Genomic DNA, 15,381 nt, shown 5'->3' on the forward strand with positions numbered 1-15,381 from the left:
GAATGAATTGTTTTATAATGTTCCCGTGTCTCGGGCATTTCGATGCGACACTATATCCTCGATTTACTAATTCTAGCGTCAAGTCACCTACGGATAGCGTGACCTGATTTCAATCTGGGACATCCAAAGATACTTCTCGAGGTGCTCGTTTTCTGCCTTTTAATCGTTTGTTTACGTCAGTGGTGATACCCAGCGTTTTTTTTTTTTTTTGGTAATTTCCATCCAAGACCATTTAAGTGTGAAAAATTTTAATCCTCTGACGACGGAACCCATACTGTTTCGAAACGATCGTTAGGACCGGGTTTTTAATACTTTTTTATCAATCTTTTGATTCTATTTTATTACTTTTCGTGACACACAACATTCTTCTCTGGTTTCATTCTCCAAGCATCATTAACTCTCACCAATTCTCACCAAATACTGCTGATTCAGGAACAGGAGCACGATACAAATCAAGAAAAAATTCATTGAATTATTATTTTGCCCCACATTACGCACCACAGCACCAGTAGGTGGTAAAGGTAGCTAATATTCATAATTTTTCCAAAAGTCTACTGAAATAATGTATTTCAAACCCCTGATTAATGGTCATCCTCGGGAACGGTCACGGATACCATTTTTCATCATTCGTTCCATTGGACTAAAACCCCTGTATTTGCAATTTTGATTCAGCTTGTTTTCACTAGATGACAGCACAAGTTCTAATATTTGATCGACTTTTTTGGCTCCATTTCAATGAAGTTTTATCTTGAAGGTTTCCGATGTTTGGCAAATCTGATGTAATTTTTATGGCTGTTATATTTTACATGATTTCGTGCCGTTTAATTTGGCCAGCTCTACTAATCGTTGCTCTCTATTACTAAGAGAAGAGATTCCGGCGAGAAGAAATTGATGTCATCGAATACAGTGAACTCTTGCAAATGAATTCAGTGTTCGGGAGGACACCGATAAGTTACAGTTTGAACAGGAATATCAGCAAAAGGCACATCGGCAAGAAGATGGCCTAGAAAATGGAAATCAAGATAGAAAAAAGTACATTTTTGAAGACAGAAGGACTTGCTGTAGAAGTAACTCTGTATGCAATTTGTTTGTTTCAGCAAGAAGCAAGAATTTACCTGTGTTTCCGACCCGATTCTTCAGGAAAATGCTCTTGAAGCTGCAGAAAAAGTCAGATTTCTGTGGTTTCCAACTTCTAGGCACAAGCAATTACGAGCCGATCTTCCCGTTAAAATGTTTAGCCACAGAGAACAACAGGCCTGTACAAAAATACAATTATTCAATCATTACACTTCACTCATAGTTAGAAAAATTAATGGCAGATTGCAGCACTACACATAATAAGCATTACACAGTAACAAACTTCACGTTAGATTCCCCACACGTACAGTTACATTCCAGCATTTACCAATATGTTAGAAATTCCGTAGACGGATATGCACGAGGTGCATGTACGGTTAAATAGTAGTAGTAGTAGTAGTAGAAGAAGAAGAACTCAGACTCACATCCACTTTAAAGCTTCAATTAGTTAGTTGGATCGTGTTCGTGGGAGTCACCAAATTATATTTCAGAAATTAAGCAGTGAATCTTCTGGTGTTAATGATAATGTGTGCGAAAAATGGTGTAAAAAAATGGCAAAAGTTATAGGGGATATCCAGCCCATGATATGTACCAGAGGTGGCCTACAGGGGCCGTCATGCGGTCAATGTGTGAAATGGAGTTGGAAATCTCAGCAAAACCCAGTAAACGTCGATTAATCAGTTTTTCCAAAACATGTAAATTTAGTGTGGAAACTTTGTACAATATTTCTTTTGTAAGTTCAATTGTATATCTGTGAAAAACTTGCGTAGGTATTTTGTACTGTCAGAATTTCGATCATTTGCAAATAAATAACCATTTCAGTTATTTTTAATACTTTATTTCACAGTTTTAACAGGAACCCACCTCTCCCTCCCGATGTGGCCACCATCTATTTTACGGACACATTTTTTTGTTTCGCGAGTGTCCGCCAAAGAGGGATTTGCTGCAAAATTGTCTATGCAAAACGTGATAGGCATAAAAAAGCTCCTTACATATATTATATATACAGGTACCCTAATATACAATGTTCGGGATTTTACAGTTATTTACGATTTTTTTCATTCCGCAAATTCAATCTCTACGTAAAAATCTCTTTGCCGTATCACGCATTGAACCTTGTCAGTGAACTGCCAAGTGAAAATGAAGCCGCGAATTCTCAAAGAATCACGATAAAAACTCGTGTTATAGTAACAAAACACGAGTTTAGTTTCAGATCAGGCACATTGTCCAGAGTTCGAAGAAAAAAAAATGGTACACTAAGAAGAGTTTTACGCAAGAATAAGTCGAAGAAACTGAATAGAAGCTGTTTCAAGAAGGTGTGTTAAAGAAAAATAATTTGTGTTTAATTTTTATTACTGCGGTCAAAATTACTGCCTTCCCTTGTTCTAGGTAGTTCGAGATTCCCTGTGTGAGTTCTAGTGTTCACACACGATTTCCAGTCCCACGGATTTCATGATACGGAACTTATATAGTCGTTACGCTTAAAAAATGATAGTTAGGCTGAAAGTCTTTTTCGAGGTTTAGGGCTTGATGCCTCGCCAGGGCCTAGGATTGCTGCCACTAAACATACGATAAAAAAAAGTTTGTAACTATAACGAGTGAAAAACATCTCTCACACGACATGTACCCTCTCGTCAACGGTTTTCTACCTCTTTTGTGGAGCCATTTTTAGCACAGTAAAAACTCCCTTTCTCGGACACTGGCGGGACAAAAAAAATTCGTCCATGAAAGAGGGGTGGCCGTTAATGACCCACACACACACTCTCTCTGTCACGCACGCACGCACGCACGCACGGACGCCAGGGCTCGGGTTTATAACCCCACGGTGGCACAGTCGTGGTCGGCTGAAGTTGGTTTGCCTGTAGTTCTCAACTTCTAGGCGTGAATACAAGTCTATCCAGTTAAAAAGTCTCCCCTTCGAGGGTAGCAGACCTACAATTGGTGCAAAGATTCAATCATAACACTTCAGTCATAGTCCGAAAAATAGATGACGAAATTAACAATTGTATGATTGTGTGCATCGAGCTGAACTGTCATCTTGAGGATACAAGTTCAAACCCCGTTGGCAGGTCAGTGGTGGTCGGCTGAAGTTGGTTTGGTTTTCTCCGGTTTTTTAATTTCGAGGTGCCAATGCGAGTATGCCTTCGGTTTGAAAAAATCTCGCCGCAAAGAACTGACAGACCTTCAGCATGATATTTACAAAACATTAAAAATTCAAGAATTTACTATTTTTCCTTCAAAATATGGAACACAGATGACAGCACCAGCAAGAACACGAAAAAAGAACAACGCTTTTGGAGAAAAACAAATTATTGCCGGATTGCGACTGCGGGTTTATGGGTTACCGTAACTAACGTGGATAAAATTATCACGAAGAAATACGCGAAATTAAGATGCTTCTGAATCATGTCTTTTGTTATCGGACTTTGACCAGGGATTACCGGCAACTTCTTGAACTGGCCGGGTCAATTATTTAACGAAATTAGCCAATTCGCGAATTGGCCGGTCCTGTCGAAAATTGCCCAATTTCGGGCTTTGGCAGTAATATATATATTTGACAAAGCGTACATATCTGTTGCTTTATCGCACGTAAATCATAGCGGAGTCAGTTGGCCAAAGCGCCGACATCGAAATATAAAGCGCGGGTAGCTGGCAGAGCATCATATAAATTATTTATCAACAAATTTCCATTCATAGATTCCAAAGGGGTCAAAGTTTCCAAAATGACTCCATCGATCAATTTGCTTTCAAATAAGTGCATCATCAATCAGTCTAAGCTTACCCGTTTACGGAAGAAATTTTAAGGGTTTAGCTAGCTATAGCGGTTCTTCTCTAAGAATTCATATCCTGCAGATGCGTCAAAGAACGTCTCAAAGTCCGCCGAAATGGAATTCGTACTACTTACGAGTAACTATTTCAACGGGTGCGCGTTAAAACCCGCGAGCTCGCTAATATAACGCCTAGTATACGGACATCCTAGTGCTAATTAGTACTAAGAAATATTGACTGCGTAGAAATTCTTATTAGTCGACAGCGCAAGAGCTGTCGGGACAAAACGGAGAATTAATTAAGAATTTCTCTCCTGCGAGCGTTAATCATCTGTGACATTGTTTGGTCCTTGAGCTAATGTGCTTCCTTCGGATACCAGTTAAGGTGATGAAGGCCAAAGCTTATAATTATTATATTCTAAAGTGATCCGAGGAGAAGTAATGTATATGAGATGATCCCGAAACAGTAGTTTCGAGAACGCGTACTAGTCGGTATTCATTTTCATTTGCAGTTTACCTTTTTTTCTCTTGAGATGTATTCTATTTTTTTTAAAATGATATTAATGACTATAATTTTCTGTTGTTAACGTTAATTATAGTCATTTCCGACTTTTTGGACTTAGATAGGAAATCTTGATTATTACCAAAACATGTAATAGAAATTTTCTATAACGAAATAATATAACTATAATAATTCGTTATAATTCTATAACGAAGATATGGGCATCTTTTTCTCAGCCACCTCGCTGGGAATTTTGCCTGTTGTGGTGTTGTATTTGTATTTGAAATTAATTGTAATAATGAATGCCGAAACCTTTGTAATACATTCGATATTATTTACATAAGTCAGTCGGACGGAGAGATATAGGGACTACTACTGCTCCTTTAATACAAATACAACGCCACAGCAGGAAAAATTTTCAAACAGGTGGCTGAGAATAAGATGCCCATAACAAATATGGATGCTGTATGTTTCAAAAGTACAGCAACCCATTTAAAAATGCAGTTATAAAAACTATATACACATGATATAGAATATTATACAATCAATGCCCATAAAAAGTATTTATATGGTGACTTATTCTAAGTATTGATAGCTTTTCGATTTTCCCCACACACACACAACATATTTATCGTGTTCATATGCATACGAATTTCATATATATACAAAAGATTATAGCAAAAAACTGAAAAAAACCAATGAATGAATAAAATATATAAAACGAATAATATGGTTTGTACTGTTTTCTTCCAAAACACTGAAGAAATGTGAAAATACACACACACACATACACAACCTCTGACAATAAAGTTCGGTGAAATGAAGTCAGAACGGCCGATCTGGCAACACTGGCGAAGCAAAACGCTGCACATGCGTAGCGGCAGGTGTTGACCATCTGCCGCCACCGTTGTTCAGTTGAGCGTCGTTTGTGTTCCGTGAAAAACTTGTTTTACAAAGTGTTTGTTTAGTGCGTTGGTTCTTAACTGAGAACAGGAAAATGAACGAACAAAAGTATTGTTTTAAGCTTGGCAAGACACCGAAAGAAACTCACGCGATGCTGGTACGTGTTTATGAAGATCAAGCACTGTCCATGAAGGTCAGAGCAGAAACATCACGCATCAAAACGATACTAATCACCTTTTTTGATAGTCAAAGCATTATCCACAAAGAATTTCTACCTGAGGGAACGACGATGAATGCTGCAAGGTGCATTGAAATTTTGACCCGTTTCATGAAACGTCTACGCAGGGTACGACCTCAGTACGCACAACAAGGTTCATGGTTTCTTGTTCACGACAATGCTCGCCCTCACACAGCCAATATCGTCAAACAGTTCCTGGCAAAAAAGGGGGTGGTGCAAATTGAACATCCACCATACTTGCCAGATCTCAATCCTCCAGACTTCTTCCTATTCCCACGACTCAAACTCGCTTCGAAAGAAAAGCGATTTGACGATATTCCTGACATCCAACGAAACGTGACGAGGCTTTTGAACTCCATCCCAAAAAAGACTTCTTGCAATGTTTCCAGGACATGTATAGGAGATCTCAGCGGTGCATAGTAATGGGAGGTGACTATTTCGAAGGACAGTAAGGTAACTTTCGTTAACATTTCATCTACGTTAATGTTACAGGACTATTCACCGAACTTTATTGTCAGAGGTTGTATATATATATATATGTACACAAAAAAAAATTATTTTAAGAAAAATGAAAAAAAAAATTGAATTTTATGAGAGTGAAATAGAACCTATGTATGTATATATTTGTATTTTCACATTTCTTCATATTTTTTGGAAGAAAACATTAGATAACACTATAGATTAAATGCTTAAAACATCTCGCATAAATTGAGAAAACACAGAAGAGGGAATGCATTGCTTATTACCATTTATCATCGAGAGGGAAGTAACATTGACAAGGGGTGAGACCGTCAAACCGAAAGATACCCCAGCCCACATCGCCATATGGCAATATAAAGGGGGGAGACCACTGAGATCTGGAAGACTTGCTCACATTTGCGCCTAGAAGTTGGGAAACCGCAGAAAACCAACCTGCTGCCCCACGATGGGTGACGCCCACACGATCGCACAGCGCAACTGAAAAAATGTATGTAATTTTGATCCACACGCAACAATAACTAAATAATTCCAATCAGGTCAGGCTCCTTTTGACTCTGCTAATAGAAATAAATGTTTGTTAATAGGTACTGCACTGCTATCTGTTTGTTAACTAAATCTAATGTGAATGAATAGAACGACACGAGGTATATGGGTTTTATTTTGTCATTGTGAAAAATGGAACAAATGCACCAAATATGCGAATGTTCTGTGTATAAAAATTAAACTTTCTTTTAGATATACAAGCCAAAATATTAAAATAGTGAAAAAATTCTGATCGGTCAACACGACAAATTGAAGTCACAAATTGAAGTTATTTTATTTATTTATTTTTTTTTTTAATTTTTTTTTTTTTTTTTTTTTTTTTTTTAAACTAACCGTCTGCTTAAAGGATACGGAGTTTCTAAATCTGCGTGCGAATTCAAACGCTCGTCCAAGTGTAGTTGATAAGCAAAAACCATCCGACTTGAATGGAATTAAATCTCGGATTACTGAAAACCCAGATTAGCTGAAATAAACGATAGAAATCGACTTGAAAGTGGGAGGGGGCTTACACCCACGTATTCGTACTTGGTATGGCCTACTTTGTTCTAAATTAAACATAGCTTAATTTATTAAGATTAGGCTGGCGAGACCCATGGCCTCTTTATAAGGGATAGATATAGATTTCTGATCTCTTAGATTTCTTATAGATCTCTTAGATTTCTGAGACCCAATAATTCACTACGGAAGTGCCTCTAATTTTTTTTTTTTAAGTTGACATAATATTTATTCACATCAAATTGCAGACACAAGCAAGTAAAAAATAAATACAGAAAACGTGATTAGAATACAAAATACGCAAAATAATGATTATGATGTGTATGAGTCAGAGAGCAAGTCTTTCTCGTACACAATAAAGTTAGATATAGTTGGTGCTTAAACAGCGTTATAAAGCAGATTACTAAACAATGGAAAATAAATATCGTATGGAAATACTAAAGAAAAAAACGGGGAAAATATAATGCTGAAGAAATTAAATAAAAAAAAACCCCAAAAAATTTTTGAAAGTGAAATACCAGTATGATCGGAAACAACTGAAGGAACAAGTCAGAACATGTTACACAAAATGGAATAAAAATATGATTAGCAGTGACAAAGCCAAGTGACAGATAATTGCATTCAGTCAGTTAAATATGATTTGCACCATTGAAGTTTAACTTCTATAATACCTACGTTAGGCACTTTATTTATCAAAATCTTGTGATTTACATTATCAAAAGCATTTGAAATATCAAGAAATACTGAAATAGTATGTTTGCCGGAGTCTACACTGTTGTGAGCAAATTTTGTAAATTTTAAAAGAGCATTCCCCGTATAGCATTTTTCTAAAAATCCTTAATGATCAGGACTAAAGAGTTTAGTGCTATTCAAAGAATTAGAATAGCAATACTTTTTTTTTCATTGCATGTTCAAGAAATTTGGAAAAAATAGGAAAAATTAGAATTCGGTGATAATTATTGGAATTATGTTTATCGCTAATTTCAAAGATGGGGATAACTGTAGCGTATTTCAGAGAATTTGAGAATAACAATAATAAAATAATAATAGTAATTGAATAGGTCTATTTATGTAGTTCGTTATGAACTCCCTATTTCATATTATTGTTGCATATAGCACTGACGTAGGCATCATAATCAGACCTAGACTTATTGCTTACTGAGCTAAATGATGCTACATGTTTCAGAAAATTCTCTAGGCTAGAAGGAAAACGACTGCCGTGTAGGTTTAAGATATTTCCTATATTTCCTATAGTTAAAAATATTAGAATTGCTGTAAATCGAGAATTCGAAATGACGACGAAAGTTGTTTGTTCAGTTGTTGTTATCATCTGTTATCTAGAGGGAGTATTGTTTCAGCAACTCTACCGGTTATTTTATTTATGAAACACCATTGCTTCTATAGATGCGTTACATCTTAAAAATTGAGTTCTGAATTAGTGTTGTTTGCACTTTTAGAGCTTAGGCTTTATGTATTAGGCTTATGTATTAGATTTCGGGCTATTGTGGTATAGGCACAACGTAAATTTCATCGAAAGGATATTTAAGGATCTTTTTCTAGAATTTTTCTTTACGTAGAATCAATTTGTAGATCTGATCGTTAATCCAAACTTCCTTGTACTTACGGCGGAAAGTTTTGCTTTATGCAGTTGATGGGATTTATTGATTTGTAATATTGAAGCTCCAGGTATTCTGAATGATAGCCATAATTATAAATTAAGAGAATACTACAGATTACACTAAGATTATATAGTAACTATATAATCATCATACGCTACTACTGTTGAGTGTGATGATTGGCTAATTCGTTAACAGTAAGCTGGTTAGTAACATTAAACTCTTTAATCAGCAAACAACGGTGAAATGATCCGTGACCTCACATTTAAATACTGCAGAATATAATATATGCACACAATTTTGTGGAAAAATGGATGAATGAATGACAATAAATGTGGATGTATTGGTAGAAACTCTGGTTTGTTCATTATGAAATGAGATCAAATCAATCCATTTTTAGAGACATTGTCTAAGTAATCGGTTTTTTTACATACTGTTCATCTCTCGAGATATCTATGTTTGTCACCTATTAATAAATTTTTATCTTTGATTTGTTTGATCGAACTGACAAATTCATCGCTAAAACAATCTATAATGAAAGAGTGTTATCGGTATACAGTAAGAGAATAGAGAAATTTAAATTATCACAACGTAAAAAAACATATTCAACAGATTGCAAAGGACAGATTATAGTTTTATAAAATTTTACCCTTTTTTTAAAATAAAATGCATTATTCCTCCTGACCTGGAGTGATCTCTGCAACAATGAACTTTGGCAAAATTATCAATACCACAGAAATGTATTTCATCTTCGTAAATCCAAATTTCCGATAAAAATTTAATACATCTATGTCAGATATACTTTCATGGAGGAGTGAGAGAGTAGGTAATCAAAGTTGTATTGTGTGAACTTCTAATATGAAATATAATAATATAGACATGTGAACTGGAAGGACTTTTGTTTAAGGTATCCGATTATCTTTCTTGTCACTTTTCTTTAAAATGGTTCTGGAGTGAACTTTAAATACATTTTTTGATAGAAAGTGTCTCAAAATGGTGAAAACAGTGGCAAATTTTCGTCTATCTGTTATATTTTCTATGAAAAAGTCGTTTTTATGTCAAATTTTAGGCAAAATTCATGTGATATTCGAAACACGATTGATTGCAACAATTTTTATTAATGAAATGCTTTGTGATTCTCACTGTGCATTTAACTAGTAATGTTGCAGGTTATGACCAAAATTTGAAAGATTGCATGATATGTTCATAAGTTACACCAAAATATGTTGAAGTACGTGTGAAGTTTTTAAAATTTCATCCTACATTCTGTCTATAAAACACTGTAATTCAAAAAACATATGTGATAGACCTTAGATTTTGATTCATAACCTCAACAATATATAGCAAAATACCACATTAAAATTTCGTAAGGATGCAATGCATCAATCTTTACAAATCATGTCACAAAGTCAAGTAAAATGTCAAAAATAGCATTCTTCGTAAAACACGTTTAAAGTTTTTATTCGCGTATTACTTGTATGTAAAAAGGCACCACTAAAGTGAACGTAACTTTGATTCTAAGCATCATATAAACAAAGCAAGGCCAGTTTGGAATCACAACAAATAGGGCTTTTATAAAAAATAAAAAAATGAAAATCCATATTTTCTTCCAAAATGACGTTTTCAACATAGTCGGATACCCGTCATTAGGATATAGAGTTTTGTGTGGATGAACATTATATCCAGTTCACTCACATATTCATCATCATTAATTTGTGAGAACATTATCAAGATGAGAAATTGTTTTTCTTCTATGTATTCTAGACGATTCATTTTTTTTTTCAAAAAGATTTTCCTCTTTTTTATCCAACAGTATTGAAAATTATGATTAATTTTAAATTTTTTGACATTTGAATTGGCCCATTCGTATGAACCTGGGATTGATGTTTGTACCCATAAGACGTTTAAGTCTTGGCCAGCTTTCAAACAATCCGCTGATTTTTGGGAGTTAAGTATTATATCATAGTAAAATGTCAGTGATTACATAAACTCATTCAGTTTGTTTGAGATGAAAACTTTCAGATCACATTAAACTGAAATATAAAGATATTGATCGGTAATTGTATGTTTAGGCTTATTGGCAGCAGCGATATCATTTCTAGTTTTCGGCTGATTCAGTTGCTGATCAGAAGTTACCTTATCTTTGGCTCAAAAAAATTGTTCAAGGCCTTTCAGAAACCCCACCACATAAGAAATGATACACCTTATTGCATCCATTACATTTCAATGAGTCACTTATCACCTGAATGGATTCTGCATTAGATACTTGTGCCATATATATATATATTAATTTTTATTCGAAGAAAATATGCTCAAAAAAGTAGAAAAATTGTATTGAAGAGTTAAAATCTGCAATATCATATAATATAGTCAACAGAACTTCGCAAGCAAGGTTGGCCTACGTTCTCTCATCACCGTTGCCACCGATGAAAAACAATTTTGACCTGGTGGTCCACTGAAAACCCCAGCTTAGGGATCGAGACCCCTCAATCAAAACTGAAATTTTTCAAAAAAAGAGGGGTATGAGAAAGAATTTTGAAAAATCCTATCACTTCGGATCATCCAGATCCCCAAACTTTCGAGATTCTACTACAGGGGTGCACAGTGCCCGGCCCACAGGGCATATGCAGTCTTACAAGGGGTTCCCATCCTGCTTACGGAAGTTGTTCCGGTAGAAAAATATTAACTTAACACGTTAAATACGCCCAGGTTAGCAATATTTTTTTCATAAAATTACGGGATATCACCGTAGAAAGTAGCAGTAAAGTTGCCATTTACATCTGAAAAAAATCATCGAAGGCCAGTGAGGCTGTCATTTACTGTCAAAAAAAGTTTTCAAAGACCAGTTAAGCCAAAAAATTGCCGGAAGCAAGTAAAATTGTCACTTGTCTTTCGCTGAAAATCACTTGCCTCTGTTGGAAAAGGCAAGTGATTGCTGAAAAAATTGTTGAAAAATTGTCAATCACGAAAAGTTATGCGTACTGCAAGTTAAAATGTAATTCACAAAAAAAAAAAAAAAAAAAACCCACACATGTTTGACAAATTGGTGAGATGAATATATTTATATCAATACAATTAATTATAGCAGTTACAGTTAATGTCATAATTGTCATATTATAGTTCAGAAGTCATGAAAATAATCTCAATTCTGTAGTTCAAAAGTTCAACTGATCCTTCTTGTAAACAAGTTAAAAAAGGTGGACATCTCATAAAAAGTTTGAAGGACAAATTTATATCGGAATATCCCATAAAATACGAGTCATATGGTCATACTTTATATATAAGTTTCTGGCCCACGAGTAACAAAAATACCGCATATCTGGCCCGCGGACAGAAAAGGTTGAGCACTCCCGCTTTTCTGTATGCAACACTTATTCGAGATTTACTTCGAAAATAAATAATAATAAAAATGATGGTGGCACGTTGCCCACGTGTCTGTTCATACAAATTATAGACAAATCGCTTTTGTTATTGTTCAAAGGAAACGCACAAAAACATAAGATTTAAGACGATATTAGGGAAATGGGTGCGGCCATAGCAGTGTTTTGGAGAATTCATACCTCCAATACTTATATACAGTATTTTGTTCACTTGATTAAGATTTTCAACGAAAAATCACGCTGAACAGCGGTGTCACGGGTGAGAATCCTTAGCGTAGAAACGTGCATAAAATATTACACGAACAATTTTTCTAACGAGAAACTTGTTCGTTTCACAGAAAAGTTCTCATTCCGTGCAAAACGGTAAACTTCATTTCAGAATGTCTGTCGAGTAATGCAAATGGTTATGCCTTCGAGTTATTCATCTTTTTCCAAATACGTGCTTGTCGCATTAGCGTTAATAACTGCGTTGTAACAACGCCCTTTTGTGGCCTTTCCCATAACGCGTTTCCGCTCATTAGGTAGCCCCATAGCCGCAAAGTAGTTTTCACACCAATGCTATGCGGATGGAATTTAGTTGGCATAATCAAGGAAAATGATTCATGCGAAACAAATGCGCTGCTCTGAATTCGCAAAGTCGAATTACTTGGGCGAAATACTCACTTCCACTTCAGTCGTGTACTTAATATGATTTATTGCACTAACTAATAGCCATGGAAACTACCATAATACTAGTAATGAGTGCGCATTTCGGATACAGGCATTTTATGTAATAGAATATTTTTCGTTCAAAACGGCTTATATATATATATATATATATATATATATAAGGGGAATCTCAATATAACTTAATTTTTCAGCCAACGGAAAATATCGCAGCAGATGTAATATCGTTATACCAATAGGCCGTTGTTGGCAAGTCTTCAAATTCAGCAGTTTTGATACTGCCAAAAATTCCAGACAGCTTACACATTCCATGAAGAAGACTGATGGCTGAGGAACCTCTCAATTGCAGTGAAAAACAATGCGTGGAGCAGACCATTCCGAACCACGGGTCACGAGGAATTTTTCTCCATGGATTTAGTTTCATAATGTATTGGTTCCTCAATGCAAATGCAGCAAAATGCATTTTTACCGGTAAACAGTTTTGTTGTTTTTCACTTTCAAAGTTGTGTATTCGTTATCCCAGTGTAAATGCCGGTTAAATTTTTTTTCCGACATCATTCAGCAAATAATACGAAAGGGACATTGAAAGGTTTTTTCTACTCATTTTCTTATTCCGCTGTGCGGTTATGTAGGCATCGTGATGGACTCTCATCGCGAGGATCCACGTTAGAGACCTATTGATAGCACAGTGATGGACAGCTGAAGTTGATTTTCGGCAGTTCTCCAACTTCGAGGTGCGAATTTGAGCTGATCCCCAATTTGAAAAACTCTCATCGCCGAGAGCAGGCAGACCTTCGATACGATATTTATAATGAAAATTCAGGCATATGAAACTTTCATTTCAAAATATCGAAGTTAACAGCATCAGTAGCTCATGATGCAAATAGAACTCTAACAATGTAAATACGTTAGGACCAAGCAAACGCGTTCCAGCCTGAAACCAATTCACTTGAAATTCCCCAGAGTGATAATCATATACATGGTTCATGCACGGTCAAGTAGCATTAGTAATCACCGTAATGTTAGTTGTGTCTGCACCACTTTCTCAGAGAAACCTGATAGAAAAAGACTGGTTTCATATTTTTGGAAAATTTATTTTAGGGGTTATTCTCTCTCTCTCTCTCGAACAAAACACAAAAAGTTTTTAAAATGTTATCAGGAGAAGAAAACTTACAACTGTATCTGAGCAGGGGGTTGCCGAAATAGTAGCATTTTAAGAACCCTGAGATGTTTCGAGATTTTCAAAATAAAGCGGATAAAGTTAGACGAGATATCTCGGGATTGCCACTGTAAGAGTTAATAGAGTTCAAGAATGCAAGTAACGATTTTTCTACATTGATGAAAGAAGAAAGTTAAGAAAGATATTGGAGATATAAGCAAGAAAGAAGTGGAAATTAGATTGACAGATAATATTGGCATAGCACCGAAATCATCTTTTTCAAGTTCGTCAATAATGGATACAAGAAAACAAGTTCCAATTTCAACCAGAGAAATAATTTATATTTGAATGAAACGTCGACATAGTTGTCTGATTTGTCTGTTCTGTTTTCATAATTTAAGACTTTATTTCATGTTATTTTATTTTGTTATCGCGAGAAACGAAATAATCATTGACAGAACACCAGCTGAAAAAGTTTCCTGTGGATGAGAGCGAAACGCTCCCAACGGCTCAATTAGAATATATTTAAATTTTAATTCCCCTCTTTTTTTTCCTCATTCAAATGAAATCGTTATTACAACTGTCATAAGCGATAGTCCACTCCAGTAAAGTGACTCTTCAAACGCTTTTTAACAGGGTTGTAATCAAAATTTATGCATACGCTCTCATAAAATAGTAATCAAGAAAACTTAGAGAGGCATCGTCAAATGTCTTGAATTTTTACCGCTCTTTGTTTCTTAATACGAGAGTTAAAAAGTTATTAATTATGGTGTTAATGTTTCTAGAAAATGGCGTCTCTTTTAAAGAAACTGCTAATTTTTAAGGCCTCTCTTCCTTCTTCTTCTTTTTTTTTTAAAACAAGAAAAGATGCTTTCTAAAATGAAAACTTTGCCTGTAAAATAGAAAAATTCAACAGAAAAGAAGGATCCGGAAGAGTTTCCGGGTACCCACAAGAATGAAATATCGTTCTTAACTGTCATGATTGTGAGTTTCCGGACTTGAAAACGAGGAGCTTTTCCTTAATTGGAATTTCGGGCTCTCTCTTAATTACTTGAAAGTTAATCTCTTTCCCGACGTCGTTGTTGTAAAGGGAACGATGGGGGATATCATAGTGTGTGTGTGTGTGTGCGCTCCTCTCTTTCTCTATCTTTTCCGAAACTTTACTTCTCCAGACCTCCATCGCCCGGCAGCTCATTCCCTCGACCCGAAAATTCTCGAGCACGACGACGAAAGTAATTGTAATTTTACAGTCTTCGGAACAGGTTCGTCGAGAAGGTCAAGGATTTACAGTTCGAATTAATGTCAAGAAAAGATAGCTCACACCCTCTTTTCACGGATATATATATATATATACATGTGCATAGAACGCGATGAAGGTTTGGGATTCCTTTAAAACGATATTCGTGAGAGTCGGATATCCTAACTTGCCCCCAAGTGACTATGTCTCAAAATAGTAATTGTTACATACTTGACGTTGAGATTCTCCGTGAACTGCAGAGTTTATGGAAAGTATCCGTGTAATTTTTAGTGATCGGGAATTGTAACAAGCTCATT

General features: G+C 35.6%; 1 protein-coding gene across 1 annotated transcript in view; it reads left to right on the forward strand.

Annotated features, from left to right (window-relative positions):
* LOC149085634 (nephrin-like) overlaps positions 1-15,381 on the forward strand; it is a 193,746-nt gene that overhangs the window by 8,157 nt on the left and 170,208 nt on the right. The window lies entirely within an intron of this gene.

This window comes from Pholcus phalangioides, unplaced genomic scaffold, assembly GCF_987345545.1.
Source record: "Pholcus phalangioides strain wild (caught in Gottingen) unplaced genomic scaffold, Ppha-v1.0 ptg000006l_1, whole genome shotgun sequence".
NCBI lineage: Eukaryota > Metazoa > Arthropoda > Arachnida > Araneae > Pholcidae > Pholcus > Pholcus phalangioides.